The sequence below is a fragment of the Narcine bancroftii genome, chromosome 8 (genome assembly GCF_036971445.1).
Source record: "Narcine bancroftii isolate sNarBan1 chromosome 8, sNarBan1.hap1, whole genome shotgun sequence".
NCBI classification, from domain to species: Eukaryota; Metazoa; Chordata; class Chondrichthyes; order Torpediniformes; family Narcinidae; genus Narcine; species Narcine bancroftii.
Genome location: NC_091476.1, coordinates 14,813,397 through 14,828,357, shown reverse-complemented (window position 1 = coordinate 14,828,357; position 14,961 = coordinate 14,813,397). Strand labels below are relative to the sequence as shown.

Below are 14,961 nucleotides of genomic sequence, written 5' to 3'. Positions count from 1 at the left end.
CCAACCAGAATTGCACACAATTCTCAAAGTGCAGCCTGACCACAGAAATTCCTTATGTTCAAACTCAATTCCCTGCCCAAAGAACATGAATGTACCATATGCCTTCTTTGCCACCCTGTCTACTGGCTTGACCACTTTCAGGGAGCAACGTGGATCTTCCTCCACATCAATGCTTTTAAAAGTTCAACCCTTAACTGAATAATTCCCCTTATATTTGACCTGTCAACATGCAGCACCTCACACTTTTATGGATTAAACAGCATCTGACATTTCTTTGCCCACATCTGAATCCAAACCCTATTGTGTTCCTTGTACTCTCCACCAACCTTAATGTTATCCACCTATCTATAGTTTCATCAGTCAATCATGTACATCACAAATAACAGGGATCCTAACACTGATCCTTGCAGAGCCTAACTAGTCACTGGCCTTCAGTCTAAATGACGTCTATCCATAAAGGCCGCTTGGAGGCTGGGTGGGGCTTTCATTTGTGCTGTGTTTCAGTTTAATTCACCACCAAGCCCAGGTGAGTTTTTAAATGATAAACACAAAAGAATTGGAGCAATCTATTATGATGTAATGTTCCAATTATAACAATTGTTGTAACAATCTCCATAGTAACAGTCAACAAAAAAATATTCGAGCCCTACTCACCCTCCTAGTCTTTATCCTGTCACCCCAGTCGATGGGTCAATGAACTCAGAGGATTTGCACCCAAACTCCCGTGCGTGCGGCAAACCTGGCGCACATGGAAGCGTTGACGGGAATAGCCATAGAAACGACAGGGGCAGCCGGATATCGGAGGCCACTGCTACCTGCAAGCGACCGAACAAAGGTCAGTAGAGCACGTTTGGTCTCCTACAGCCACAATCCTCTGTCTTTTACAAACCAGCCAATTGATCAATGGGCCTCATGCATGTGCAAACTCTGGAATTGCAGATGTCTGACTAAACTCCACGTAAATAACATCCTCTGGCCTACCCTTGTCAACCATCTCCCCAAAATTCTGAAACAAGTTCGTAAGACGTGACTTTCCCTGACTAGTAATTGCCTTTCCAAAAGGTAAAGTGATCTTGATGATTTAATGAGATGCAAATAGTTATTATGCAGATCTTGTTTTGCAACAGCGAAGAAATGTTAAAGAACCCACACATTAATTTTTGCAAGTGTATTTTATTAACAAAGATTTTTAAGAACGGACAGAAAAGTACATATTTCTTCAGAATTCATTTGTTACTAAGAATCGAATTAACCTCTGTGCAAAGCAAACTCTGTCCCTTTTCCTCCTCTGCCCTCTTTTTCACACAATCACACCTACGTAAAGAGATGAGTAGACAGACACTCGAACATGCACACATGCTGTCAAAGAAAATTCATTATTTTCCACCTTCAGGCTCTTCGTGTTTCCAAGATTACAACAAATACAAGAAAGTTTATAAAACTCCCACAAATAACCTAATAGTGTCTGGTTCTTAATTTTCTTTCCCCATCACCATCACCTGAACCACTACCATGATCTATGAGCAAAATTATTCATTAAGTTGCATAAATATAGCTATTCAAATTGGAATGTGTTTTTTTTTACCTTTTTTTTAAACGAAGGGCATGCAGCAAACCTTTGCAAATGCAGAACTAGGTTAGGAAAAGTACCATATTTCCACAATCATATTTACTTTTGTAGAGATTTTGGTTCCTATGCTAAATAAATGAAATCAATCTGTCCATCACTTTTGTGCTGCAATGGAAAGTGACCTTCAGACCTAAACATTCGGATTGCCTCCTTTCCTTTTGGTTGAAGGAATTTTCCACCCTACCCTTCATTCTGACTGTATTCCAATCAACTGGCTTAAAGTTAGCAGAGAATAAATAAATATGCCTTTATAATGTCACTGATGTTGAAAGAATAAATAAAAGTAATATTTGGCCAAATGTGTTCTGCAAGTTATTGATAATTGACTCAACAGTAGCGCCCATTAGTTTAAAGCTATTCAAAACTCACATGTCAAGGGTTCACACCTGAAACATTGATTGACCATTTCTATCCATGGATGTTCGACCGTTGAGGTCCTCTTTTCAATTCTTTGATTGTACCACTTGGCTTAGCTCTTACTTTTGATTTATTGCAGTGAATTACTATTTTGTGCAATGTCAGGGATCCACAGGTGGGATGAAATTTTGATGAATTGGTGTGAGATATTCATCATACAATAAAAGTCCAAAAGTCCAATCTGCTCAGGGATTGGGTCAGTCCTGATTTTTTGACTTTCTGGATTCTTGGGTAGTACTTTTAAAATTCAGATTTAAGGAGAATAAAGAAATGAACAGGTACATTTTGATTGTTTATTAACAAAACATTTTCCTATAAAATAAAAAGTACAAAAAAACAAATACTTATTAATTCATTTCTGTGACTTCTGTGCACCTGTGGCACTTAAGCATGCACGCAAACACACAAAGGCCTACTAAATTTACAAAGTTTGAGAGTTTTCGAGAAGTCTGGATTTTCGGGTGGCATCCAGATTTCTGGATAAAATAGCAGCTGTAAGAATATGCACACGCATATTTAATTTGAAACAGAATGGAAATTGATTTTTTATCCCATTATCATTCACTGAACCTCTGGCAAGATGAATGGATGCAATTCTGATCTTGTAATATTTGCAATCTTTCCATCACTAGTGTAAATGGTGAAACAGCACTTTCTGTTGACAATTACCGTCTCATGCAGGGAAACTATCCGGTTGAAATGAAAAATACAGAAATTTAAGTCATTAGACATTCAGAGATAAATGAATTTTCAACATGAAATTTAAATCCTAATTTGCAATGCAATTGTGTACAATATTAGCTGCTTAATTAGAAAGATGTTTAAGATAAATGGCTTAGAAAAGAGCTTTGTTATTTAGTAGATCATTCTGAACAATGTCATTTATAAGTATGCTTTTGGTACTTATGATACTGTGGTATTGACTCTCTTAATAATTTTTGCAAAATAGAAAAGACAATAAATTCCAGAGTGAACTCGATTAATTTTTCTCTGTCAAGAATCGACAATATAACTGATGTCCTCTGAAAAAGCTATAAATTAGACTGAATGCTGCAACATTGAACCACTGCATTGCAGACAAATTATGAAATTCTGTGTATCCTCCTGGAGATGATTAGTAGGGCAGCTCTGGAGCCTCAAGCTGAAATGATACTACCATCAAAGACATTCAGCAGATCAATGCAGCAATGACAATGACTCGTAACTTTCAGGAGCTAATGACCGAGCCACACATACAGAGTGCCGATCATACAAACTCTTTTATACCACAGAGCTAGCCTCTGTGGAATGCTGTTCCACCTGAATGGTCATCTGAAAGAAGAACAAGCATTCCAGACAGCAATACACAAGTACTCTGAACACAGCATATATTCATTCTTTTCTTCCTGCAAAGTTAACAAGCTTGTATTTTCACTTGCCTCTATTTACACTGGCTGCCATGCAGCTTGGGTTATTGATTTTGCTTTCAAAAAAATAGCAGAACCATCAAACTGCAGGTGCAGCTTGATTTTTAAAGAATAACCAAAGGTTACACAAATGATCAAAGAATCAACAATTCCCTGGAATATTTGAGACAGCTCTTGTTAAAAGCCCATATTGATAGGATGCAGACATAGCTCTTAGTAATTAAAATTTAGACATACAGCACGGTTACAAACACTTCTGGCCCACGAGCCCATGCCATCTAAATATCCTGATATAATCTACAGCTTCCATACGTTTTGAAAGGTGGGAGGAAACCGGGGCACCTGAAGAAAACCTATACAGACATAGGGAGAACATACAAACTCCTTACACACAGCGCCGGATATGAACCCGGGTAGTGATGTTCCATTACTCAGTTTTCTATGAAACAGATTGCTCATAGGAGGTGGTTAAACTGTTAGTGGCAGATTGGACAGGTAATCGTAATGGTGAATAACCTCATTTGCTACGACAGAATTTCGAGATAAATGTTCCAATTTCAAGAATGTGTCAATAATGCAACCTGTGCCTAAAATAATCATAGGATTACTTCCTTCAGCCAAGGAAGCCCCTTGACCCATCAACTCTTGCTAGCTTCGAATAGATCTGTCCCATTATCATTGTCTCCAGCTCTTGCCCATTTCTCTGACAAAGACACTGATGGATTTTCATTCCACAATTTCAAGGCAGTGAATTCCAGGTTCTATCTATTCTCTGAAGAACAATAATAATTCTTCGCATCCTCATTTAAATATCAGCATCTCAGCCTTTAGATTCTTCAGTAATAGTAATACTTCTCTCAACTGATCCCATCTCACCAGTCACGATCTCTATCTATTTATCTCAATATTTTCACATGCCATTGACTTCTATTTTTTGCAATGCATGATCTTGCCTGAGGTCCTGTAAAGAGTTCTGGTCCTCTCTTTCTTTTTTCGTCCTGCCACCTACTTTGCTTCAGAGGAAAAAAAAATCAGAAATTAAGTCAATAATGCAAAAATGGAGTCAGCGCATGTTATGGGACATAATGTTTCCACTGCACAAGATGTTGGTGAGATCACACCTGGAGTATTGTGGGTAATTCTGGTCACCTAGCTATAGGAATATGTCAGAAAGCTGTAAAGGAGGAACATCACGTGATGGTCTAGGGTTAGGACGTGGAACCTAACCTTCCTGGAAAGATTGTTAAAAAAAAAAGCAGTGTTCTGAACAATCAAAAGTTATTGAAGTAGATTTAAACACATATACAATATCTTTAAACATATCTAAAAAAAAAGAAAACTAATGCAGCCTTAACTGGAGCCCAACACAAGGAGAAGACAAAAAATAGAGACTTGAGGCCTACCGTGGGTGAGAAGCAGGGAGCTAGCATTCGAGTTGCTCCCCAGGTGAGTGATCTACGTGAGGGACCTTCTTTTGACATCGCTCTCCATCACCATTGAAGAGAGATGGCGTCCAAGAAGGAACCAGATTGAAGAGTGCATGTGTAAAGAATGGGGGGCCTTCAGTGACACCATCAGAGGAAGAAGATTCAGGCTCACAGGCATCTAGCAGCGAAGAGGATGAAGATTAAGAAAGAGAGCAGCAGCAGGAAGTAAAGGTAATGAAAAAAGAAATTCAAATTGTGAAAAGCAGAACCAAAAGTAAGGCGAAAGATGCATTTAATATTAAATCACTGTCAGATGTAAAAGGAGAAATAAATAGTTTTGGGGAAAGTTAATACAATGAAGGAAAACTGGATAAATTAGAAGGATCAATGAAAAAAAATCAAGAAGATATGTGGCATGTGGAAGACAGAGTGACTATAGTGGAAGATGCTACCACTGTTTTAACTATGGACAATAAAAAGTTACAGCAAAAAGTGGATATACTAGAAAATTTCAGTAGGAGAAACAATATGGAGATGATGGGTCTTAAAGAAAGTGTAGAAAAACAAGACCTAATTTGATTTTATTCAGAATGGTTTCCTGAAGTGTTGGGCATTCTGAGCGTCCTTTCGAGATTAAAAGAGCACATAGAGCTCTTAGAGCAAAACTGCTTCCAACTCAAAATGCACGATCTGTGTTAATTGAACTTCTTCAATACCAAGAGAAAGAGAAGAATTTATCTTTGGTAGTAAGATTAACAGCAGGCCCTCTTGAGTATGAAGAGGCCAAAGTTATATAAGTGTAGATTTATTGAAAAGAAGAGAATTTAATTTGGTTAAGAAGATTTTATTGGAAAAGGGATATTGGTTTGTACTACGCCATCCAGCTACCTTGAAGATTTTCATACCTGATGAAGAAAATAAGTTCTTTTTGATCTTTGTGGAAGCTGAAGATTTTACACAAAATCTTCCAAGAGTTCAAAGAGAGAGAAGAATAAGAAGATTTGTTGATGTTTTTGTTTCTTTGATTAACTTAATTCCTTTGGCCATTTTCATAAAGTAAAGTGATTCAGAATATTGTATACTAAATATTTTTTTCTTTATCATTTTTATCTTTGATATTATTAATATTATCTATGGGTTTTCTTAAATAAATTTTTAAATAAGATTCAAAGAATGGAAGGAAAATGTACAGAGGGGTTGTGGAAGGTAGGAGGTTCTGACTTCTGTTGGATCATGTGGGTGGTTGTGAATCTGGTCACGGCCTGTAAAATAGAGGGAGGTGGTGTTGGATTTTATTATTACAACACCTGTTGGGGAGGGTTCATTTAGTCATATGTATATTTTAATTGTATTTTTCTTTTTATCTGGATTTCTGAGGAGATACACGTAAGCACGCTGGGTTTGGAATGATAGAGTTGTGGAAGGAAGGTTTGCATGCAGAGGTGGAAGAAATAGTGGTCTATTAAGATGAGTAATACCATTAAATTTGTAAATTATAACGTTAATGAGTTAAACGTGAATTTGAAAAGGAAAAGGGTATTAACCTATTAAGAAGTTGGAAATAGATGTAGCTTTTTTGCAAGAAACTCATTTAACTGAAAAATAATATTTTAAATTAAAGAGAGATTGGAATGGACATGTAATAGCTTCATTTAATTCTAAGGCAAGAGAAGAGGCAATTTTAGTGAAAAAGCATATTCCAATTAAAATACAAAATGTAGCACTGATCATGCTGGGAGAAATGTGAAAGTGCACTGTCAAATATTTTTGGAATTATGGACACTTCTGAACCTGTACACACCAAAATAGATGATGAGAGATTTATTCAAGAAACGTTTTTTTAATTTAGCAGAGGCACATGCAATATTTTGTTAGGAGGAGTCTTTAATATTTGTTTAACTTAAGAGGAGTAGTAGAAACTAAAGCTGCAAAAGCTACATTGGAATTAATGAGGGATTTTAATTTAATAGATGTGTGGGGGAAAATTCATCCTCGAGATAGAGACTATTCTTTTTATTCAAATAAACATGACTTATTCCAGAATTGGTTTATTTTTGTTATCACACAAATACAAAGCAGGATATTAGATGTTGAATATAAAATGAAAATATTATCTGATAACTCACCTTTGTTAATGACTATTATAATGCCAGAAAAAAGATAAATTGGTATATAGATCGAGATTGAATTCTCTATTACTAAAAAGAAAAGACTTGCGACTTTAGTAGAAAACAAATTCAGTTATTTTGTTATATGAATTTTGTGAATGATATATGTATAATATGGGATGTCTTTTAAGTCTGCTTGTGAGTATAAATTACACCTCTAAAATTATGAAAGAGTTAGATCAATTGGAGCAAGAAATAAAGGTAGTGGAAAAAGATCTTCAGAAGCAAAGTACCAAAGATAAATGTAGGGAACTAATTAATTTAAAAAAAATCAATATAATATATTACAAACTTATAGAATGGAAAAAAATGATTACATGAACTGAACAGAGATATTATGAATTAGGTAAATGAGCACATAAAGTACTTGCATGGCTATAGAAATCAGAACAGGCTTCAAGAACGATTAATGCAATTAAAATGATTTGATTATAATCAGTTTTAAACCTTGAGAAATAAATGAAACTTTAAAAACTTTTATTCCAAACTATGTAGCTCAGAGTCCTAAAAAGATGATGATAAAATAGACAGACATCTATCAAGAATAAATTTACCTAGATTAAATTTGGAAGAACAAACAGAATTGAGTAATGATTTACACAATTATAGGTAAAGGAAGCAATAAATTGATTTCAAAGTAATAAATCTCTTGGGGAAGATGGTTTCCCACCTGAATTTTATAAAGAATTTCAAGATGTACTGATTCCTATTTTTATGGAAATGTTTGATCAAGCATCACCAACTCATACTCTTCAGACTGATTTTCAATAGCAATAATTATTGTGATACCAAAAAATGATTGAGTTCCTTTAAAACCTTTATTGTGTAGACCTATCACATTATTAAGTGCAGATTACAAAATACTTGCCAAAATATTGGTGAAAAGAGTTATTAAATTATTGCCAAAATTATTAAACAAGGATCAGACAGGATTTGTGAAAAAGGGACAATCAGAAGACAGCAAGGCTAGGTTAATCTGTATTACACAGTTAGAACAAAAAAAAAAGGAAGATTTGAGTGTAACAGTGACCCAAGATGCAGAAAAAGCTTTTGATTGATTGGAGTGGTACTTCTTGTTTAAAGTACTGGATAAATTCAAGTTTTGTCAAACTTTTATAAACTGGATCAAGGCACTATATAATAATCGTAAAGCAAAAGTAGTAACTAATGGACAAATGTCTGCTCCATTTCAGTTGGTGAGATCTAACAGACAAGGTTGTCCCTTATCCCAAACTCTGTTTATTTTAGCTATAGAGCCACTAGCAGAGGTAATTAGGAGTGATTTAGAAATTAAGGGATTTAAGATCAGCCAGGGAGAGTATAAAATGAGTTTTAATATATCTGACAGAACTGGAGACTTCATTATGAGAACTACATCTAAATTTGGAAGAATAAGGTAAGATTTCACGTTATTAAACAAATTGGGACAAAAGTGAAATGATGCTCCTTACACAAGGAGATTATAGCTTTTGTTGAAATAATACTCAATTTAAATTGCTAAAAGAGGCAATTAAATATTTGGAATCTGGATAGATCATATTTTAAACAATTTATGTAAGCTGAATTACTCACCATTACTTAAAAAAAGTTGAAAAGGTTTTAAAAAATGGATGACCCTGCCAATAACATGAGTAGGAAGGGTTAATTGTATTAAGATGAATATTTTTTTTGATGAATGCAATATATTTTTCAAACCTTCCCAATACTACGACAATTTTTTTTCAAGAATTAAATAAACATATAAGGAAATTTCTTTTGAAAGGTAAAATGTCTAGAGTTTCTGTAGAAATATTTGCGTGGAAGTATGAATTGGGAGGTTTACAGCTTCCGAAACTTTAAGAATTATTGTCAAGTGGCTCAGATGGGTTTTCTTAACTTTTTTTGAGGGATCAGGAAAATAGGCATGGGTCAAAATAGAGTTGAATAAAATAAAAGAGAAAATAGCAGAGGAATTTATATACAAATGGGATTCAAAGTTAATAACCAGAATGAAAGAAGCAACATTGTTGAAACATTTGATTATTATTTGGAATAAGATAAATAATGAAATTGGAACAAAAGGAAGTATGTCACCCAAGACACCTTTGACTCAAAATAATCAATTTTTAAATATTTGGTTTCACAAATGCATTAAAATATGGAAGATTGTTATGAACAAGGTCCATTGATGTAATTTCAACAATTAAGAAATAAATAAGGAATAACCTGAAATACATTTTTTTGCTATCTTCATTTGAGAGGATATCTGTGGGAAAAGTTAGGTCCAACAATGTTTTTACTGCCTTGTAGTGAATTGTAAATTCTTGACAGGAGAGGTAATACTAAGAAATTTATCTCTGCAATGTACCTTTTATTACAAGCGGGGACTATTAAACAGGGAGTCCATAAATCTAGACGAAATGGGAGGCAGATCTAAATATTATAGTTGATGAGAAAAGGTAGTCAGATCTTTGTTGAGATTGTATGACAAATACTATAAATGTAAGGTCAAGATTCGTTCCCTATGAAGCAGAGAAGTTTGGTTTCTTCCGTACTTTTCTCCTACCGACGACATGAAAAACACAAAAAAATTTTATGATTTCAGTCCATGCCCCCCCCTCTTAAATGTGCAGCAGCCCCAGAGAGGATACAGGAGATGGCATATGCCCCCCTGCCGCCCCCTCCCCCTCCCCCCGCCGCCCCCTCCCCCCGCCGCCAGTTAAGAATGAGTGATCTAATGCCCTTAAAACAACTGATCAAGGTTAATTTTTCTGCTAAAATTTACTTTTTATAATTTTATCAGCCAAGACAGGTTCATGGTATAGCACTGAAACAACTGTAAAAATGCATTCACATCATACGGTGGAGACAAAAAATCAAATAAGAGCCCAGAAACTAAAGGAGTTCATATCTTTTCTTTTTGCAAGCAAATTTTGCAAATGTTTTAATGCAGCTGTGCCCATTGCAGGTTCATCCCATCTGGAAGACAGATTAGGCAGTTTGGGGGACCGATGTTTTTCTGGCATTATTCAGACACAAAATATCAGTAACATGTATGATACTCAGCTCGGTCTTGACTGAAATTCGAGCAGCAATATGCTGTCTTCAATCATGGTTTTTTTCATTCCTAGAAAAGGAGTAAGCCATTCTCCATATGATCCAGGAGATGCAAATTAAAGGATAATGACTAAACAGATGAGCTGCAGTCTGTAGGTTACTGTCTAAATATGCAGTGTTTCTATATATTTCTTACATCATTTCTGGGTCTCAGAATTAATGGCAGACTCTCCATATCATGTTCAGCTCAGATATACTGCATGAATACTGAGCTCATGCCTTGCACAAGTGTGGGCCATGTACGGTGCAGATTTCAGTCTGTGAGAATAATCATAGCAGGTGCAGCTATACCCGCTAAAGTCACATGACTTCCTCCCCTACATTTTCCATGCTTTTAATGCCACTGTAGTGTGACTGAGAGAGAGCCCTTTATGACTGACTCACTTCCCTTGCCTCTGAGTGGCAGAGACTTGGCAGCTGCGATCTCTGCAGGTAGCTTTACTTACGAACTCCATGGTGCTCATTTTCATGCAGCCTTCAGAATGAAACCCGGCTGAGCAATTTCTTTCTTTCTTTTTAAAATATTTTTATTGATTTTAATATTAATGAAGAACTTATACAAAAATACAATTCAATAAAATGATATGGATAGTTACACAAACTTAATAAAACATTCAATATATCCAAAATATACATAAATTGTAAAGCATATCCATAATTCATATTCCAAATAATATATTTTTTAAAAACTCATAACAAAAAAAAGAAAGAAAAAAGCCCACTGCCTAACAGCATGACCAGATGCTATATTAACAGAAAAACTATATATATTAAAATAAAAGGTGGAGAAGATAAAAGTCAGATAATTTAAATTATAAAGTAAGATAGTTATAAATGACCCCCATAATGTCTGAAATCTTACATCTCAATTATTAATGGTATAATGAAGCTCTTCCATATACAAACCAGACATGAGATCAAGCAGCCATTGATCATGAGTAGGTGGGGAAGCATCCTTGCATTTTAGTAAAATCACAAGACTCGCCAAAAGAGAGGAAAAAGGCAAAAGAAATCATGACTCAATTTCTTGAAGTCCTATTTTTTTCAACAGTTTTTCAGGCAATTCACACTGGTGGGGCATTACACTCACGCAGTCGCAACAGAACTAGACGCCCATCCAGAGACAAAGCATGAGAAGCTATGTTTCATGTTATATTTTTATGAAAATAAATCCTTTCATAGCATCTGTGGGATTTGATGCACCATCAATAACTTTAAAGACTAGGAGTTGTAGAGAAACTGATAGGCTTTCATTCATAACAGAATGGAGGTCCGTCCATGCTGGTCAACTGTCCTGGAGTGAGGGGGCGGGGGGGAGGCTGTGGCACAGTCGCCTTTATTCAGGCCCAGTCAGCAAGGAGTGTGTCCTAACATATCCAAATAGATATACAGTGATTTACCACAGTATTTAAATTCAGTTAAATATAATCTGGAATTTATAATAAAAGTAACAAGGCCACAAAAGCTTAGTTAGTTCAATAAATCTACAATCCTGATCCAAATGTACTAATGTAATTGATTCAGAGATCCACTCTGAAACAGCCGAGCAAGCTAATCAGTTGGATAGTTACTGCAATGTAAAAACAGCAGTCTGTGCAATCGACAAAATTCACTGCAGTTATTCCAATCATGACCTCCACAATGATGAAGGACAAAGGATTCAACACATGGGATCGCTTCTACCCTGAAGGCTTCCTTCCTAATCTTGTGCCATCCTTCGTTGAAAACTGAGCAACTGTTCATCATTGTCACTGGATCAAAATGCTACATCTCCTTCCTCAGCAGTACTGTGAAAGCATCTTTACCAGACAACCAGCAGCACTTCGAGTAGGCCTCTGAACATCATTTTCTCAAGGGCAGTTAGGAATGCGCAATAAATGATTGCCTTATCAGTGACACCCACCCAGCCTGAAAAAATCAATAAAGAAGAAAGCTCTTTAATGCACCATCAATTGTGATCGTACTTAATTGAACAAAGCTTCTGACAGTTTGGTGCATACCTCCTTGAGAGTCCTTAAAGGCACACTTCTCTGGCAGCCAGGAACCAGCAATGCACCCTGTGCCATAGAGCATCAGGAGACCCAAGATTGTGGGGAGAGAATCATAGAGCAATACCAGGTTGGGCAGAGGTTCTTTGTGCCAAAGAGACAAGCCAGGTCCACCATGGGCAGAGTCCAGTCAGGGTGGAACCAGATCTGGAATACCCATTTTTGGGAGTAAAGCAGGGATAAACTATGCTATCACATTGAGCTGCAGACTATTGAAACTGTTCATAATGTAATTGGATCAGGGATTAATTTATTGATGTTATCTCATCAAATAAAGTAGTCTTGCAAAGGAGGGTATAAGAGTTTGAGTATTTTCTGTGCACTTTGCTGATAATTGATGACATTGGATAAAGTTAAGGTTTGTACTTTCAGGTTGCTTCCAGGGGTTGGTCGATGAAAAGAGATTGAGTCATTTGGGAATGGACTCACTGGAATTTAGAATAATGAGAGGAGATCTTATAGAAATGTATAAGAGTATGAAAGGCATAGAGGTAGGAAAGTTGTTTTCATTAGTGGGGAAGACTAGAATTAGGGGACATAGATTTGGGATGGAGATGAGGAGGATGGTGAATCTATGGAATTTGATGCCCATTGAAGGCTACCTCACTAAATATATTTAAGAAAAGACTGTTTTAACAAATATCCATATGTACTATGTATTTTTGGATGTGAAATTTCAAGGTTATTAAAAATAGTGAAAAAGAAAGAAAAGGATGTATAGATTTTTACACAGTCGGGGAATTAAGAGTTATGGGGAAAAGTCAAGGAGGTGGAGATGAGCCTATCATCAGATCAGCCATGATTTCCTTGAATGGTGGAGGAGGCTTGATGGGCTGGATGGCCTACTCCTGCTCCTATTTCTTCTGTTCTGTGTTCTCATGTAGTGTAGAGTGTGTGACCTTGTATTGTGAACATTTATAAGAGTTCCTGATGAAAAGCCTCATTGTATGAGAGAGTTCTTTATTGCCAATGCTACCAATGGCTTCTTCCACATCTCTGCTGGGACCAGAGGATGGTAATATTCTGTTGGAATGTTCCCAGTAGCCTTTCTGGTCCACTGGCTTCTGCTGGCCCTTCTGCCTGGGTATTTGGATCTGCTGCTCTCTTCTGATTACCAAGTGTGTACTAAGCTGTGGATATTTCAATTATTGGACTTGGTGTTTTTATATTTTTATAAATCCATTTTCTTTTATGCTGATGCTGGATTCTACTGACTTTTGAACTGTTGAGATAACAATAAGTTAAATGAAGGAGATGTGTCAGATATGGGAAAACATGGCCACCTCTGTAGATGACACTTTTCATATCTTTCCTATTTCTCCATTTCAAAATAAGTAATCTTCTAAGAAACGTAAGTTTCAATATTCTGAATTACAATCTTATCACTCCAATAAACAAAACTTCTTTGTTGCAGCTTGATGTAACCTTGAATTAGTTGATATAAATATGTAATATTTGCATAACTTCTCATTGAGATTTTCATAACTTGAGTAAATAAAGCATTCTTTATAATAATGATATAAAGCGATAATAAGAGATTATTGATAGATGATTGGATGAATTCAAAGAAAAGTATTTTGATACACTTCCTCCATGGTTCTTCAAAGACTCCCCATACACAACATATGACATAGTAACTATGGTAGCTCCACATACAAAAATCTTTCTTAAAGGGATAGTTACAAAAATAACAAAAAGCAAAACACAAGGTTTTAACATTTACAACCACAACTGCAAATACAACTTCCTTCATGCATAAGTTATCATGAACAATCAAACTCAATCAGAAACTGGAGCTGCTCCAATGAGCTTGTCTTCCTCTTCTAATTCACATTGCAATGACAGCAGCTGTAGCTACTGACTTCTTTCATCGTGGATTCAAGGTTATTTTCAGGCATGCAAGCAAGCTGAAGCCTTTGCCTTACACAGTGTGAAAAAATTGATAAATCATCTGTCAATTCTTCACTCCAGTTGTGCTGCATTGGTAAGTAAGCATGTACCCTGCTCTCCCCCTTGTACGTCATGCACAGGATGTGCTAATGTGCCTTTTCGATCATCCTGACTCTGTAAGTGATTAAGTGATCAGGAAAATAATCTAAGCGATCATCTGATTCCTTGAGAATTTGGAATCCGCACTTCTGCCAACACAATTGTGAAAAGTGTTGTTCCTTAAATTCTGACAGCAACATCTCATTTAAGTTGAACATTAAAGTTTAAGGAGAAACATTCAACAAAAAGTCACAACTGTACGTGGAAATATTTGAATAAGCGAGAAAGCATTCAGAAGGTTCATTACAGTGTTCAGCAGATAGGGGGAGTACCTCTTCCTCAAACTTCAAACCCAAAATTCAGCTTTAAGGTTTAATTTTCAATGTTAATTAAGAATTGCTGTCATCTCATGAGAAAAATGCAATTTAAAGCAGTTTATTCTCATGCTCTCAAGGAAGTTAGAAAGTAAAGAATTTTCAGGGCTCTGGGAAAATGGAAGTGGATTGGACTATTTGAATTGCTCTTCCATGGGGCTGGTATGGATCAAATAATCCTCTTTTACATCATAGCTTTCCTGCGACCTTGAGGATGAAATTTGCCATGGACCACATCATTCCACCAAAATGCGTCAACCAGATAGGATCACATAATTATTAAAGCACAGCCCATTGGAGCTCTGTAGGCAACTGGTAGAGTAATCCTATTGATCCCATTCCCATTTCCCTTTGGCCTGCAATCAAATACCTACCAAATTCTGTTTTGTTGATTTTTTTTTGTACA

The 14,961-nt window shown here is 36.0% G+C and overlaps 1 long non-coding RNA gene across 1 annotated transcript in view; it reads left to right on the top strand.

Moving 5' to 3' along the window:
- The first annotated feature begins 636 nt into the window (after positions 1 to 636).
- LOC138741668 (uncharacterized) overlaps positions 637 to 14,961 on the top strand; it is an 85,459-nt gene continuing 71,134 nt past the window's right edge. Inside the window, exon 1 of the long non-coding RNA XR_011343650.1 lies at positions 637 to 835. This is a non-coding gene — a long non-coding RNA (uncharacterized lncRNA). The remainder of the gene's footprint in view (positions 836 to 14,961) is intronic.